The 16736-nt window shown below is 40.8% G+C and overlaps 1 non-coding gene across 1 annotated transcript; it reads left to right on the top strand.

Annotated features, from left to right (window-relative positions):
* Positions 1–7579: 7579 nt before the first annotated feature.
* On the top strand, positions 7580–7654 carry Trnal-caa. Its single transcript has one exon. It is a non-coding gene; the product is annotated as a tRNA-Leu (tRNA).
* Positions 7655–16736: the final 9082 nt, after the last annotated feature.

Genomic DNA, 16736 nt, shown 5'->3' with positions numbered 1-16736 from the left:
TTGCGTAAACATCTGTCACTGACGTAGTAAAAAGAATGTTTGTTTCTCTGTCAAATAATCAGATAGCTGTGTAATTCTGTGTTAGAGAAATATGGTACCGACGTGTAAAGTTGTGTAAGCAAATACCATATTAGCTAGGGTTCCTTGTGGTTGCCACACACATGGTACACAAAGTAAGCGTGTACCCCCCTGAGGATTAATGTAATTATACCCTCAGGTGTTACAGATTACACCAATGGAATGAAATATATCACGGAAAACTTTCTTTGTAATTCAAAAATCTTTAAAAATAAATGTTTTAAGTACAAAATTAATCACTGAAATGCGTGTCCTGTAGCGCTAAATGTGCGTCTTGTTGCAACATAATCTCTGTGGAAGTGTCGTAGTTATCGTCCTCCGAAAGCTAAGTTCTGCAGAAGCCAATGTACTTACCTCATGATAAACAAAAGTGAAATGCTTTGCGTATAGATATCGTAGTTATAATGCTTATTGGCGTGATGAAGAAAGTACTGTACAGTAACGTAATGTTGTGCCACGAAAAAGGCTGTCTCATTGTTGCTATACCACAAAAGTTACTACTAAAACATGTTTTTCTTTCCAGAAGAATTTAGAAAACTGTGCAGATATAAAACAGATACACCGCAAAAGCAACATTGTAAATTGTCACTCATTAGTAGCGTCGTGATAAAATCGTGTAGCTGTCACATAAACTAACTATTGTCTCATCTGGTATCTCACAGAAAGTACTTTAAATCCGGAATGTATTTTCAAGTAAACCAAAATGTTGCATTAAAATCTCATTAGCAGTACTGGTAAATGTTCTAATCGTGCAACTAACAAGCAAGAATGTACACACACAATTACACTGTGTCGTCTGTTCGCAATAACAATGCATTCGTAATATCTGTTTAAATAATTTCTCTTGGTTCTTGGCTGGATATTTAACTTCAAACATTGTTGCATGGTAACAGTTTCTAAAGCATACTAGTAACGTGAAGTGAAACGTTTTATGGCAAAGACAAAGTTAAAAGGCAGATTATCTGTCAATAAATGGTTTTACCTGTGAAATGTGGTGTAAACCTTTACTCTTCCTAGTACGCAGAGTTTGAACTTGAATGCAATTGTCATGCGGTATACGTCGGTAAAGAATACTGGAATTTTTCTCAAGGATAGCGTCTATGTTATTTTTCTCTGAGCCACCTGGCGCACGCGACTGCCTGCGGTGCGAGTCATTGTCTGTTCCTTTGTTGGCGCGCGTCGTTATTGGGATTAGGAGGCCTAACATCCACAAATTCGCCTTGCCGAGAGGGCCCAGCTCTGTTTGAATCCCGCCAGTTCTGATGACATTCACGTCTGTCGTTTTGTCGGTAGTTTACATAATTTCTTGTTTGTCGGTCATGTGGTGGAGAATTTCTCCCTGAATCGTAACTGCGTGCTGAACTGTTGCGTCTGAATTTATTCTGCCTCCCTTGATAATAATTATTCTGGTTCCCATATTGTCTGTTTCTCTTATTGTCTCTGTGATAGTCATTACCACGGAGAGGTGATCTTTCCCTGTAATTATTACTACTCTGCCAACGCTTGTCATACGGGTGGTGTCTGTTTTGGTCACGATATGTGTTGTGAGAATAGCCTTGTCGTGTCCAGTTATTACTTCTTTCATCGTGGAATTGTGACAGATGTGACCTGTAATTATTGTGCTCCTGTTTCCGCGTTCCCCGATTGTCAGTGTCAATTTCCAATTCTTGTAACAGACCCTGAAATGCTTCAATGTCATCTTTGCAACGTCCTGCTAAAATAATATGTCGTAAATGTTCAGGCAATTTGAGTAAGCAAATGCGGATGAGTTCTGAGGGGCTGTATGGGTTTGAAAGATATTGATTCTTATGCAACATGTCTTCAAAATATTTGACAAGACTGGAAAATTCAGATTGTTCAAAGTGTTTCATCATCATGATGCTATGTTTTACACGGTCTTGTGTAGCTTGAGACCAATATGCTGAGAGGAAGGCATGGTAAAACTCTCCTTCACTGTGGCAATCGTGAATTACCGATCGCATTCTTACAGCTGGTTCATTCTCTAAGTAGCCACACATAAATTCTAATCTGTGTTCCAACGACCAGTTGGGAGGAAAACAATGAGAGAATTGATGGAGCCATGCTTGTGGATGAATGTCGTTGCCAGAATTCTTAAATGTTTTGAATTTACGTGTAGTAATGAACAGCTTATAGTCAAAATCATCATGTCGGTGAGTCGCATATCGGTCATTGTTAGGTCGTGTCGGCCGTTCCATCTCAAAATTCGGTGCACATTCCCAATTTCTTTCATTACTTCCGAAATGCCCTGTGTTATTATTTTGCAGCTTTTCCGTGTTTCTAAGTCCCTCTTCCCGTGTTGGAGCGCGAGTGTTCTCTGAAATACGTAATTCTTGTATTACCTGTGTCAGCTGATCTTGTACTTCCCGGATTTCTCTTTGGTGTTGTGTATTAATTCGATTCTGATTTTGTTTGAATTTCCTAATTTGTTCATACTCTTCTGTGTCAGTGAAGGCTACAGGTGTTGTGTCATTCAGATCATCATCTACCTTTGTAGATAAGTTAGTGAACTGATCTGAAAGTTCGGCTACTTTATCCGATAGTGTACTTATTTCCTCAGTGTGTTTTTCTGAACCAAGTTTCAGAGTGTCCATTTGTGTTGAAATCGTATCTACTGTGTCTTTTAAGTTTTCTTGACTTTTTGCAAGTTGCGTAACCGAATCGGTAGATGCAACTGCGTCAGTTTTAGCTTGCAAGGTGTTGTGATTTTCATGAACAATAGTTTGCAGTTCTTTTATGGCTGCTTCGTGATTCTGTAATGCATTTTCATGACGCGAAAAAATAGGTTGAAAATGCTCACAAATTTGAGTTTTTACGTCGTTACAGACTTTTTGACATTTCGATTCAATGTTATGTAACTCAGCAGTTAAATCCTCACGTGTTCGTTCAAGAGTTTGCTCCAATGAGTCTAACTTTTTAAGATTTTGTTCCATTGTGTCTAACTTTTGAAGCTTTTGCTGTGTTTGTCTCTGATTTTGTTCCATTGTGTCTAACTTTTCAAGCTTTTGTCCCATTTGTTGCATTAATTGCAATAATAATGTATTAGTGTCTGGAATCTGTTTCTCTATGCTTTTCGGCAGTGCATTTGCACCGACAACATTCACATTTTGACAAGCAGAAAATGTGTCTTGACTTATTTGAGAAAACGGTGATGACCCAAAACCTGAATCTACAGTATTTGTGAAATTGTGTCCTGTCATTTCGGATTCCTGAGGCGAGCTGTTGCCGACCGATCGATCGATAATGCTTCCCTCTTCACTAATTGTTTCACTGTCCACACCATTGTTTGACGCCCGCTCCATTTCCCTGTGCACAGTTACCAAATTACTACTTTGAACATTAGTAAATTCATTACTCGGCGGCGCTGATAAGCTACGCTCGTCATCACTATTATTTCTCAGTTTAGTTTGGAGCCTAGTGTTACGTTTTTCACACGCCATTATTGTCACAGTATTTCACACGACAACACAGAAAAACACAATTTGAAGATCAAAAATAAGAGAACACATTAACATAGCACTAAAATAATATCTAGTTAATTGCAAGCGCAGCTGCGAAATACTTGGTGCAAATCTACATGCATGCCACAACTGTTTTACTATACAACAATGAAAGACTGCAACTACAAAGGAAATTCTCTCTACAATTACGCGCTAGCAATAAACAAAAGCTACACTAAATACACAAACTACAAGAAAAAATCAGAAGATTCCAGTGAGGTATCCTAGGCTAAGGGTCGACATATGAAACGTCCCCTTAATACGATTATACAGGACTGTGCTTATCCTGACACACAATATTTTTAGCGCAACGCAATCTGACTTTCAAAACTCCCTACTAAAGAATGGCCCTGACAAACATTAAACTATACCTTTCACAAATCACTTACCTCACAAAAATCTTCGCTGCTCAAGCTACTGCAATACAGCGAGCGCCACTACTGCCAGCTAAATAAAAGATTCAAACTACTGAAGGCACTAACTACTGATAGGGGTAGTTAGCAAATGAAAGATATTAATAGAGAGCAAACAATGTATTTACCTTAATATCATCACAAATCATAATATATATATATCAGTTCATGACAAACTGCAAACCTCCTCCATCTCTCTCCCCACATCCACCACTGCTGGCGGCTCACCTCCAACTGCGCAACGCTACGCGCTGTTCACATCCAGCTGCCGCTGCCCAACACTACAATGGCAGACAACAATGCAAACTAGCCACAGACTGCACACAGCACAGCCAGTGATTTCATTTTGAGCGCTACGTAACGTTGCCAATAAGAAAACAAACAGCCTACTTACATAGAGAAAACATAAACAGCCTACTTACAAATCTTTGTCTACCTAAACGATTTTTTCTGTATTGTTTAATACTAGATTATTATTTTGGGGGACTTATTTTGTGTGATTCGAATGACATGGTCTCTAAACTTATTTCTTTTCTTATCAGTATAATCGTATTTGATAGTAATTTTAGCCTGACTGCTATGCTCCTTTTCCTGACGTCTTAAAAATGCATGGAATATATATATATATATAACTGTAATTTTAGCGTGTGTCTGTGCGAAACATCTAGGGGTGATAGATTGCATTGTGGGGAATAACTTTTGTTAGAGACAATATGTTCGCTAACTCTTCTTGCTGGCGCTAGGAGTCCTCTTGTACAGCTTATGCCCCTGAGAAACGGTTCTGCATAGGCACTCTGTGGCACATGTATGCCTTGTTTGTTGCCTACAATTCACTCATCTGTTCCTCTCCACTTAGAGACAGTAATTTTAGGTTTTCTTGTTGAAAATCATTCACTCAATTAACTGGGGGTAGGTATTATGCAGCATACCTGGTCAGTAGACCCTGCAAGACCGGTGAAATTTCGTCTTCTTGGAGCCGATGAATACTAAAGGATGCCTAGCGTCAGCAGGAACTGTCAGTGAACATTTTGTATCTAACAAAAGTTGTTCACCATGACATTTCATGCAAAGACTTTGAAACACGCTGTACAATGAGGTGACAAAAAGTCACGGGATAGCTATATGCATGTATACAGATGGCAGTAGTATCGCGTACACAAGGTATAAAAGGGCAGTGCATTGGCAGAGCTGTCATTACTCATACTCAGGTGATTCGTGTGAAATGGTTTCTAAAGTGATTATAGCACCAACTGCCACTCTGAACGCAGAGTGGCAGTTGGTGCTAGTCGCATTGGACGTTCCATTTCGCAAATTGTTAGGGAATTCAACATTCTGATGTCCACAGTATCAAGAGTGTACCGAAAACACCAAGTTTCAGGCATTACCTCTCACCATGGACAATTAACTGGCCGACGACCTTCGCTTAACGACCGAGACCAATGGCGTTTGCATAGAGTTGTCAGTGCTAACAGACAAGCAACACTGCGTGAAATAACCGCAGAAATCAATGTGGAATATACGATAAACGTATCCCTTAGGGCAGTGCAGCGAAATTTGGAGTTAATGGGCTATGGTCGCAGACGACCGACACAAGCGCCTTTGATACCAGCACGACATCGCCTGCAGCGCCTGTCCTGGGCTCGTGTCCGTATCGGTTGGACCATAGACGACTGGAAAACCGTGAGCTGTTCAGATGAGTGCCAGTTTCAGTTGGTAAGAGCTGGTGCTAGGGTTTGAGTGTGGTGCAGACCCCACGAAGCCATGGACCTACGTTATGAACAAGGCACTGTGCAAGCTGATTGTGGCTCCAATCATGGTCTGGGCTGTGTTTACATGGAATGGACTGGGTCCTCTGGTACAACCAGACGGAAAGTTGACTGTAAATGGTTATGTTCGACTGCTTGGAGACCATCTGCAGCCATTCATGTACTTTATGTTCCCAAACAACGCCGGAATTGTTATGGATGACAACGCACCAAGTCACCAAGCCACAGGTGTATGCGACTGGTTTGAATAACATTCTGAACACTTCGAGCGAATACTTTGACCGCCTATATCGCATGACATGAGTCCCAGCGATCATTTATGGGACTTAATCGAGAGGTCACTTCGCGCACAAAATCCTGCACCGGCAGCACTTTCGCAATTATGGACGGCTGTAGAGGTACCGTGGCTCAGTGTTTGTCCAGGGGACACCCAACGACTTGTTGAGTCCATGCCACGTCGAGCTGCTGCACTATGCTGGACGAAAGGAGATCTGACACGATATTAGGAGGTACCCCTTGACTTTATACCCTTGCTTGTGTAGACGCGTCTTTGCTGATCATCGGGGCTCAGTTCGAAGAGCGACACATCAGTGAAGACAGTTCTACTCCAGCCAATGAGATTCCATGCCGAAGACGTGTCTGGAGACGCCCCAGACAGCATTTCAAAAAATGGTTCAAATGGCTCTGAGCACTATGGGACTTAACTTCTAAGGTCATCAGTCCCCTAGAACTTAGAACTAGTTAAACCTAACTAACCTAAGGACATCACACACATCCATGCCCAAGGCAGGATTCGAACCTGCGACCGTAGCAGTCGCGCGGTTCCAGACTGTAGCGCCTTTAACCGCTTGGCCACCCCGGCCGGCACTTCATTTCATAGCAGGACCTCTTTGGTTGTCATCCGCCGCACCCTTACAGCACAGCGGTACGTCGATAATATTGTAGGCACCGTTTTGTTGCCCTTCATGCCAAGCCATCCTGGACTTACATTTCAGCAACATAATGCCCGCCCGCATACGACAAGAGTTTCTACTGCTTGCCTTCGTGCTTTCTAAACCCTGCCTTGGCCAGCAAGGGCGCTGGATCTCTCCCCAATCGAGAACGTCTGGAGCATTATGGGCAGGTCGATCCAATCAACTCGGGATGTCGACGGTCTAACTCGCCATTTGGACAAAATTTGGCACGATATCCCTCAGAAGGACATTCAACAACTCTATCAATCAATGCCAAGCCGAATAAATGCTTGCATAAGGACCAGCAGTGGATCAGTGCGTTATCGACTTGGTCCATTTCTGAAGCTCTTGAATAAATCATCGTATTTTTCTGAAACAGTAATCATTTGTTCGTCTGCACACTTCCATTACATTACTGATTTACGTCTCATTCGGATAACTCCCTCGTATAGCGTTGTTTTTTAGTCTTAGGGTGTATTTAATAGACGTGACCGCTTCCAGTGATTGTTCTGCAATCGCGTATCAATACAATAACATATCTGGAATGAAATTTTTCACTCTGCAGCGGAGTGAGCGCTGATATGAAACTCCCTGGCAGATTAAAACTATGTGCCGGACCGAGACTCGAAGTCGAGACCTTTGCCTTTCGCGGGTAAGTGCTCTACCAACTGAGCTACCCAAGCACGACTCACGACCCGCCCCCACAGCCTTAATTCCGCCAGTACCTCGTCTCCTACCTTCCAAACTTCGCAGAAGCTCTCTTGCATACCTTGCAGAATTAGCACTCCTGAAAGAAAGGTAGGAGGCGAGGTACTGGCGAAATTAAAGCTGTGGTGACGGCTCGTGAGTCGTGCTTGGGTAGCTCAGTTGGTAGAGCACTTGCCCGCAAAAGGCAAAGGTCCCGAGTTCGAGTCTCGGTCCGGCACACAGTTTTAATCTCCCAGGAAGTTTAATAACATATCTGTCTGAGTGTTTGTGAGGTATACCTGACATTTATTTACGCTGAGGATAAGTTAGGAGTACCAACACCAAACGTCGACCTCTGCAGATCTTCCCGCATATCGGTACAATTTTATGGCGGCTTCTCTATATACAACAGCATCATCACAGAAAAGCCTAATGGAACTTTCGATGTTATCACTAAGTCAGTTGCATGTACTGAGAAACGTAATGCTCCTGCAACATTCCATTGGAGTACGCCAGAAGTTAATTTTACGCCTGTAGATTTCTCTCGTTGAGAATTACTTGCTGTGCTCTGTCTGCTAGAAACTCTTCGCTCCAATGAAACAGATGGATCGATGTAACATACATTCACGTTTTGTTGTTTTTTCGTTTCTTATCGCTTCTTTCTTTCACCTCTGGCAACGAGTTTTGTAAGTAAAAAATTGCATATTACTGTATATTCCGTTATAACTGGCCGGTTAAGTCACTTCAGACGTGAGAATAGAACAATACGACCGTAACTGTAAACGACTGAGGACATATTTATGGCACTTCAAATTTTGGGAGTAATTTTTGGTGCACCCGTATAATGAATGCACTGTACTTCTGCTCATGTACGACGGCAGGGGTACTATAACAGAAGTTTTCACGAGGAAGAGCTGACTTCGTGTTGCATGACAAGTCTCTCGGGTTTTTCATGTTGTCTGCGGAGCAACGTTTAGGTCAAAATCGATCTGTTAGATCGAACATCGGCCCTGATCTCTGATTTGTGTTCTGCCTACTTCTTTTAAAAGAGGGGGATTGAGAAAGCTCTCTAAATGCTTAGATTTCTACATACGTGCGGAACAAGCATTAGGAGAACGGAGGAGGTAACCATCCATGGCGTTTATCACGACTATGTAGACTTCCGGTTAACAAACGTAAAGAGGAAAGAGACCTTCTGCACGCATTGAACTCCAGTGAGCGCAGCCACCTAATTACGTAGTTCTTCTCATAGTAATCATAATTGTTTTTCCAAATTCAATACCGCTTTTTTTCCCTCTCTGTCTAACAATAATGCTTCACTCTGTGCAAAGCTACAATACCCAATGTCCACATTAACGTGTTTTAAGCACTTTAAGTTTGTTGTAACTTCTCCCGTTATTCTGCTCCTTTGCTACGTTAGCTACTTCCAGCAGTCTTCTTGCATGCCCTATCAATGTTTCCGTGTGGTAGCACTATTCTGCAGATTTTTTTTCTCGTCAGATCTTTAAAGCACCTTTCTATTTTATATTTTACCTGTCCGATGAATATGTAATATCTTTCTAAATATTACAATTATACAATTTTACTCCACGAATTTATATGATGACAACACTTTTCGCTGACGATCAGCTTGAGATTTCTGATACTGAGAACACCCACGAAAAAAGTATATATAGTCTGAACATAACTGTCAACTATGCTATTTTAACTGAAAGAAAGCTATCGCTTTCCATCCTTAGTCATCAAGGAATATTTAATTTAGTAATGAAAAAAGTGACGTTCGATTAGTATACTTCTACATCTACGTACATATTCCGCAATCCGTCATACGGTGCATACAGGAGGATACCTTGTACCACTACTGATCATTCTCTTTATGCTTGCTATACGTTTCCACACAATCGCTGACCCCTCTTATCCTGTCTTCGCGGTTTTTACGTGAGATGTACGTTGGTGGCAGTAGGATCGTTCTGCAATCTGTTGCAAATGCCGATTCTCTAACTTTCTCAACAGTGTTTCGAGAAAAGAACATCTTCTTCTCTCCAGCAATTCCAATTTGAGCTCACGGATCATTTCCGTGACACTCGCCTGTTGATCGGACCTACTGATAACAAATCTAGTAGCGAGCCTCTGAATTGCACCGATGCTTTCCCTTAATCCGATCTTGTAGGGGCTCCATACATTCGAACAGTATTCAAGAATGAGTCGTACCAGTATTCTATACGCAGTCTCCTTTCTAGATGAGCTATACTTTCCTAGAATTCTCTAGTAACCCAAAATCGACCACGGCCTTCTCTACAACCGACCTTACGTGCTCTTTCCATTTCATGCCACTTTGTAATGTTGCGCCTATTATTAATCCACGTGACTATGTCACAGAACGCCACTAATACTATATTCAAAAATGAAAGGCTTGTTTTTCCTACTCATCTGCATTAATTTACATTTTCCCACGTTTAGAGCTAACTGCCAACAAGTTCGATTGAATGTAAGTTGCAGTTGTTATGCCGAGATGAAGAGACTTGTGCAGGACAGTCTACTGTCAAGAATAGCATAAAAATAGTCTTCGGACTGAAGACCACAACAACAGCTCGCAGTAAAATTGGAAAATTTGACAGTAGTAGTCGAACAACACGCGGTACACTAAATAAAAGGATGAGGAAAGATGCCAAATAGTATTGTACAAAACTATAGTAGTACTATTCAGACACTATGGCAGCAAGAGAGACATTGACAGTAGCAGCTGAAAATGAACCCTACTAGAAAGTGGAATAGCTGCATCGTTCTCTTTTGAATTTAACTGGGTCAGAAAAGAACAAAGTACAACATTAATGTAGTATAATGTAGTATACTCTTCCCCACAGCTTTGCTTGCAAACACGTCCACACATATAATGAACACATCCCCTCCTCCCGTGCCACCCCTTCCTTCCACTGTCTCTCTGTCCACCTCATCCTCCCACTCATATCTGTCCATCTCTTCCTCCCCACTCTCTCTGCCTCTCCATCTCCACCTTCCTCTTATTTCTGTCTATCTACTCCACCCCCTTTCTCTGACCATATCTCTCTCCCTCTTTCCATGTCCTCTTCCCCCTCTCTCTGTCCCCCTCTGCCCCCCTCATCTTCAATCTGCCCACTGCCCTGTTAAACCTTCTACCTGCCTCCTTCACCTACCTCTCCTCCTTCACTCTATATCTGCCATATCCTCCCCAATTTTGCTCATCTCCTCTTTCCCCTCTCTCTGCCCATCTCCTCTTTCTCGTTCCCTCTCTGTCTATCTAGTCCCCCTCCCCCTCTCTCTGTCCATCTGCGCTGCGCAGGGTAGCCGCGCGTTCTGAGGCGCCTTGCCATGGTTCGCGCGGCTTTTTGGAGGTTCGAGTCCTCCCTCAGGCAGGGGTGTGTGTGTTGTCCGTAGCATAAGTTAGTTTAAGTTCGATTAAGTAGCATGTAAGCCTAGGTACCGATGTCCTCAGCTGTTTGGTCCCATAGGAACTTACCACAAATTTCCACTTTCTGTTCATTTGGTCCTATCCCCCTCTCTCTGTCCTTTCCTCCTCCACCCCCCCCCCTCTCTCTCTCTTTCTATCAGTCTGTCTCCTCCTCTACCATTCCTCTTTCTGTCCATCTCCTCCTTCCCTCATTTCTGCCGTGCGGTCTTGGGCGCCTTGTCATGGTTCGCGCGGCTCCGCCTGTCGGAGGTTCGAGTCCTCCCTCGGGAATGGGTGTGTGTGTTGTCCTTAGCGTAAGTTAGTTTAAGTTGGATTAAGTAGTGTGTAAACTTAGGTACCGATGACCTTAGCAATTTGGTCCCATAGGAACTTACCACAAATTTCCAAATTTTCCCTTATCTCTCTTTCCCTCTCCTCTTGCCATACGAATACTAAATGTACACAGAGCAGTACTGCTCTGTGTACGTTTAAAATTCGTGTGTTTGCTTCTAAAAGTCCTGTGTCGTATATTGATATTCATGGATTGCACTACACATTATTTCAGTAATGACTAATGTAACTGGTGGCTTCAACCATTTTAACCTGGTTGACATTTGGGTTTAAAATAAAAGTAGCTGATTGTTCAAATATGCATTTTATACGTTACTTATCGGCTGTTGACAGTCACCTTCCGAAAATATTTTTTTATTTACGTATTTTGTAAGTAGGCTGTTTAGGTTTTCTTATTGGTAACGCCACGTAGCGCTCTGTATGAAAATCACTGGCTGTGCTATGTGCAGTCTGTGGCTAGTTTGCATTGTTGTCTGCCATTGTAGTGTTGGGCAGAGTAGCGTTGCGCAGTTGGAGGTGAGCCGCCAGCACTGGTGGATATGGGGAAGTGAGATGGCGGATTTTTGAGAGCTGATGATCTGGACGTGTGTCCATCAGAAGCAGTACATTTGTAAGAAGGGATGTCATGAACTGCTATATATATTATGACTTTTGAACATTATTAAGGTAAATACATTATTTGTTCTCTATGAAAATCTTTCATTTGCTAACTATCCCTTTCAGTAGTTAGTGCCTTCAGTAGTCATGTATAAATTTTTCAAAGGGGACGTTTCATATGTCGACCCTTAGCCGAGGATACCTCACTGGAATCTTCTGATCTTTTCTTGTAGTGTAGCTATTGTTTATTGCTAGCGCGTAATTATAGAGAGAATTTACTTTGTAGTTGTAGTTTTTCATTGTTGTACAGTAAAACAGAGAGCTGCATCAAACCAGTCTCAGGACTGAAGACCACAACAACAACAACAGTAAAACACTTGTGGCATGCAAGTAGATTTGCACCAAGTATTTCGCAGCTGCGCTTGCAATTAACTAGATAAACTAGATATTATTTTCAGTGCTATGTTAATGTGTTTTCTTATTTTGCTCTTCAAATTGTGCTTTTCTGTGTTGTCGTGTGAAATATTGTGACAATAATGGCGTGTGAAAAACGTAATACTAGGCTCCAAAGTAAACTGAGAAATGACAGTGAAGACGAAAGCAGTGCGTTAGCGCCACCGTGTAATGAATTAACTAATGTTCAAACTAGTAATTTGGTAACTGTGCATAAGGAAATGGAGCGGGCGGCAAATAATCGTGTAGACAGTGAAACAATTAGTGAACAGGGAAGCATTATCGATCGATCGGTCGGCAACAGTTCGCCTCAGGAATCCGAAATGACAGGACACAATCTTGCAAATACTGTAGATTCAGGTTTTGCGTCCTCACCATTTTCTCAAATAAGTCAAGACACATTTTCTGCTCGTCAAAATGTGAATGTTGCCGGTGCAAATGCACTGCCGAAAAGCATAGAGGAACAGATTCCAGACACTAATACATTATTATTGCAATTAATGCAACAAATGAAACAAAATCAGAGACAAACATAGCAACAAATGGAACAAAATCAGAAACAAATTAAAGAAACACTTCAACAAACACGTGAAGATTTAACTACTGAGTTACATAAAATCGAATCGAAATGTCAAAAAGTCTGTAATGACGTAAAAACACAAATTTGTGAGCATTTCCAACCTATTTTTTCGCGGCATGAAAATACATTACAGAATCACGAAGCAGCCATAAAAGAACTGCAAACTATTGTTCATGAAAATCATGAGACCTTGCAAGCTAAGATTGACTCAGTTGCATCTACCGATTCGGTTACGCAACTTGCAAAAACTCAGGAAAACTTAAAGGACACAGTAGATACGATTTCAACACAAATGGATACTCTGAAACTTGGTTCAGAAAAACACACTGAGGAAATAAGTTCACCATCGGAGAAAATAGCCGAACTTTCGGATCAGTTCACTAACATATCTACAAAGGTGGATGATCATCGCAATGACACAAGACCTGTACCCTTCACTGATACAGAAGAGTACGAACAAATTAGGAAATTCAAACAAAATCAGAATCAAATAAACACGCAACACCAAAGAGAAATCCGGGAAGTACAAGATCAGTTTACACAGGTAATACAAGAATTACACATTTCAGAGAGGACAATCGCGCTCCAATACGGGAAGAGGGACATAGAAATACGGAAAAGCCACAAAATAATAACACAGGGCACTTCGGAAATTATGAAAGAAATTGGCAAGGTACACCGAATTTTGAGATGGAACCGCCGAAACGACGTAATAATGACCGACATGCGACTCGCCGACATGATGATTTTGACTATAAGCTGTTTATTACTACACGTAAATTCAAAACATTTAAGAATTCTGGCAACGACATTCATCCACAAGCATGGCTCCATCAATTCTCTCATTGGTTTCCTCCCAACTGGTCATTAGAGCACAGATTAGAATTTATGTGTGGCTACTTGGAGAATGAACCAGCTGAAAGAATTCGATCGGTCATTCACGATTGTCACAGTGAAGGAGAATTTTATCATGCCTTCCTCTCAGCATATTGGTCTCAAGCTACACAAGACCGAGTAAAACATAGCATCATAATGATGAAACATTTCGAATAATCTGAATTTTCCGGTCTTGTCAAATATTTCGAAGACATGTTACATAAGAATGAATATCTTTCAACCCATACAGCCCCTCAGATCACATCCGCATTTGCTTAATTAAATTGCCTGATTGTTTACGACATATTATTTTGGCAGGACGTTGCAAAGACGACATTGAAGTTTTTCAGGGACTCTTACAAGAACTGGAAATTGACACTGACAATCGCGGAACGTGAAAACAGGAGCACGACAATTACAGGTCACATCCGTCACATTTCCGCGATGAAAGAAATAATAACTGGACATGACAAGGGTATTCTCACAACACAAATCGTGACCAAAACAGACACCACCCGTATGACAACCGTTGGCAGAGTAAAAATAATTACAGAGAAAGATCACATTCCCATAGTAATGACTATCACAGAGACAACCATAGAAACAGACTATATGGGAACCAAAACAATTATTATTACGGGAGACAGAATAACTTCAGACGCAATGGTCCACCATGCAGTGATAATTCAGGGAGTAATTCTCCACCACTTAACCGACAAAAAAGAAACTACAGGAACTACCGACATGACGACAGCCGATATAATCATAGCGACAGACCTGAATTTCATCAGCACTGGCGGGATTCAAACAGGGCTCGGCCCTCTCGGCAAGGTGTATTTGTAGACGTTAGGTCTCCTAATCCCAATAACGACATGCGCCAACAAAGAGACAGACAATGACTCGCAATGCAGGCAGCCACGTGCGCCGGCTGGCTCAGAGAAAAATAACATAGAGGCTACTAACCTTGAGAAAAATTCGAATATTCTTTACCGACGTATACCGCATGATAATTGCATTCAAGTTCAAACTCTGAGTACTATGAAGAGTAAAGGATTGCACCACACTTCACATGTGGAACCGCTTATTGAGAGATAATCTGCTTTTTAAATTAGTCTTTGCTATAAAATTTTTCACTTCACGTTACTTAGAAACTGTTAACATGCAACTATGTTTTAAAATAAACTATCCAGTCTAGAATCTAGGGCATATATTTAGACAGTAATTACAAATGCATTGTTATAGTGAACAGACGACACAGTGTTATTGTGTGTGTAAATTCTTGCTTTTTAGTTGTACGATTACATAACGACTATAAGGCTCACATACTTAGAACATTTACCAGTACTGCTAACGAGATTTTAATGCAACATTTTGGTTTACTTGAAAATACATTCTGGATTTAAAGTACTTTCTGTTAGATACCAGATGACACAGTGGTTAGTTTATGTGACAGCTATACGATTTTATCACGACGCTACTAATGAGTGACAATTTAAAATGTTGCTTTTGCGGTGTTTCTGTTTTATATCTGCACAGTTTTTCTGAATTCTTCTGGAAAAGAAAACATGTTTTAGTAGTAACTTTTGTGGTATAGCTACAATGAGACATCCTTTTCTGTAGCACAACAATACGTTACAGCACAGTACTTTCTTCATCACAGCAATAAGCATAATAACTAAGATATCTATACGCAAAGCATTTCACTTTTGTTTATCATGAGGTAAGTACATTGACTTCTGCAGAACTTAGCTTTCGGAGGACGATAACTACGACACTTCCACAGAGATTATCTTACAACAAGACGCACAGTTTAGCGCTACAGTACACGTATTTGAGTGATTAATTCTGTACTTAAAACATTTATTTTTAAAGATTTTTGAATTACAATGATACAAAGGTTTTCCGTGATACATTTCATTCCATTGCTGTAACATGTAACACCTGAGGGTATAATTACATTTATCCTCAGAGGGGTACATGCTTACTTTGTGTACCATGTGTTTGGCAAGCACAAGGAGCCCTAGCTAATATGGTATTTGCTTATACAACTTTACGCATCGGTACCATATTTCTGTAACACAGAATTACACAGCTATCTGATCATTTAACTGAGAGAAACAAAAATTTTTTTTACTACGTCAGTGACACATGTTTACGCAATTACACAGTTGGATAACTTCATACTTATGAAATTGTATTTTGTCTGTACTTTGTGAACTGTTCATATTTTTTCGGAACCATTGTGATACTATGAGAGCTTAGAATGATATATTTGGTAAGGGATCATGATTTTTGAAGTACGTTTGATGTAGATGACTTTATTGAAGGTCTTGAAATTATTGAAAGAAGCTGCGACGATTCTGAGATGTGATTGATCTGTTATGATGTCGTTATTGCGATGACGATGCGTATTATGCTGTTGAGGTATGTTTATGATAAATAAGCTGAGCATCGTACTTTAAGAGTTATGAAATGTGTGTAAATCCGTGAATGTATCACAAAGCAGGCAAAAATTTTTTGCACACTGTTATATTCATAGGATTTTGTTTCTACACATTTGCAACGCAAATTCTCGACCTGTGAAATTTTTTATATGAGACTGTCACTGTAGCGGAAACTGCTGTCATAAATATTTCAGTAAGAAAGGTAAGTGACCGTGACGTAATGCGTTGTGAGCGGCCAGGTGTGCCAGCCGCCTTGAGAAAAAGCCATTAGGTGGAGAAGAAAGAGGCCATTATCCTTACTATTGACATTTCTTTGTAGAAAGCATCGCAAATATGACACGCTCAAACTTGAAAACATGATTATACTGTAGAGTTCTTAATTTATGATATTTACTGAAATGAAATGATGAGAAACATTTCACATTTATTGTCTTGCTAGTTGAAAGATTGTTTACTGCATTATGAAATGCCATATGGCTAGTGAATGACGTTTCACGCCTTGCTTTGCCTATTTTGTTTAATATCTGGTTTCTAGTTGCATGGCAGCATTGGTTAAAATAAAATTTTATAGATGTACTTATATAAATATTTTC

Source organism: Schistocerca piceifrons, chromosome 1 (genome assembly GCF_021461385.2).
Source record: "Schistocerca piceifrons isolate TAMUIC-IGC-003096 chromosome 1, iqSchPice1.1, whole genome shotgun sequence".
Classification (NCBI taxonomy): Eukaryota; Metazoa; Arthropoda; class Insecta; order Orthoptera; family Acrididae; genus Schistocerca; species Schistocerca piceifrons.
The sequence above is the reverse complement of the archived record's forward strand: the minus strand, read 5'-3'. Positions and strand labels throughout refer to the sequence as shown.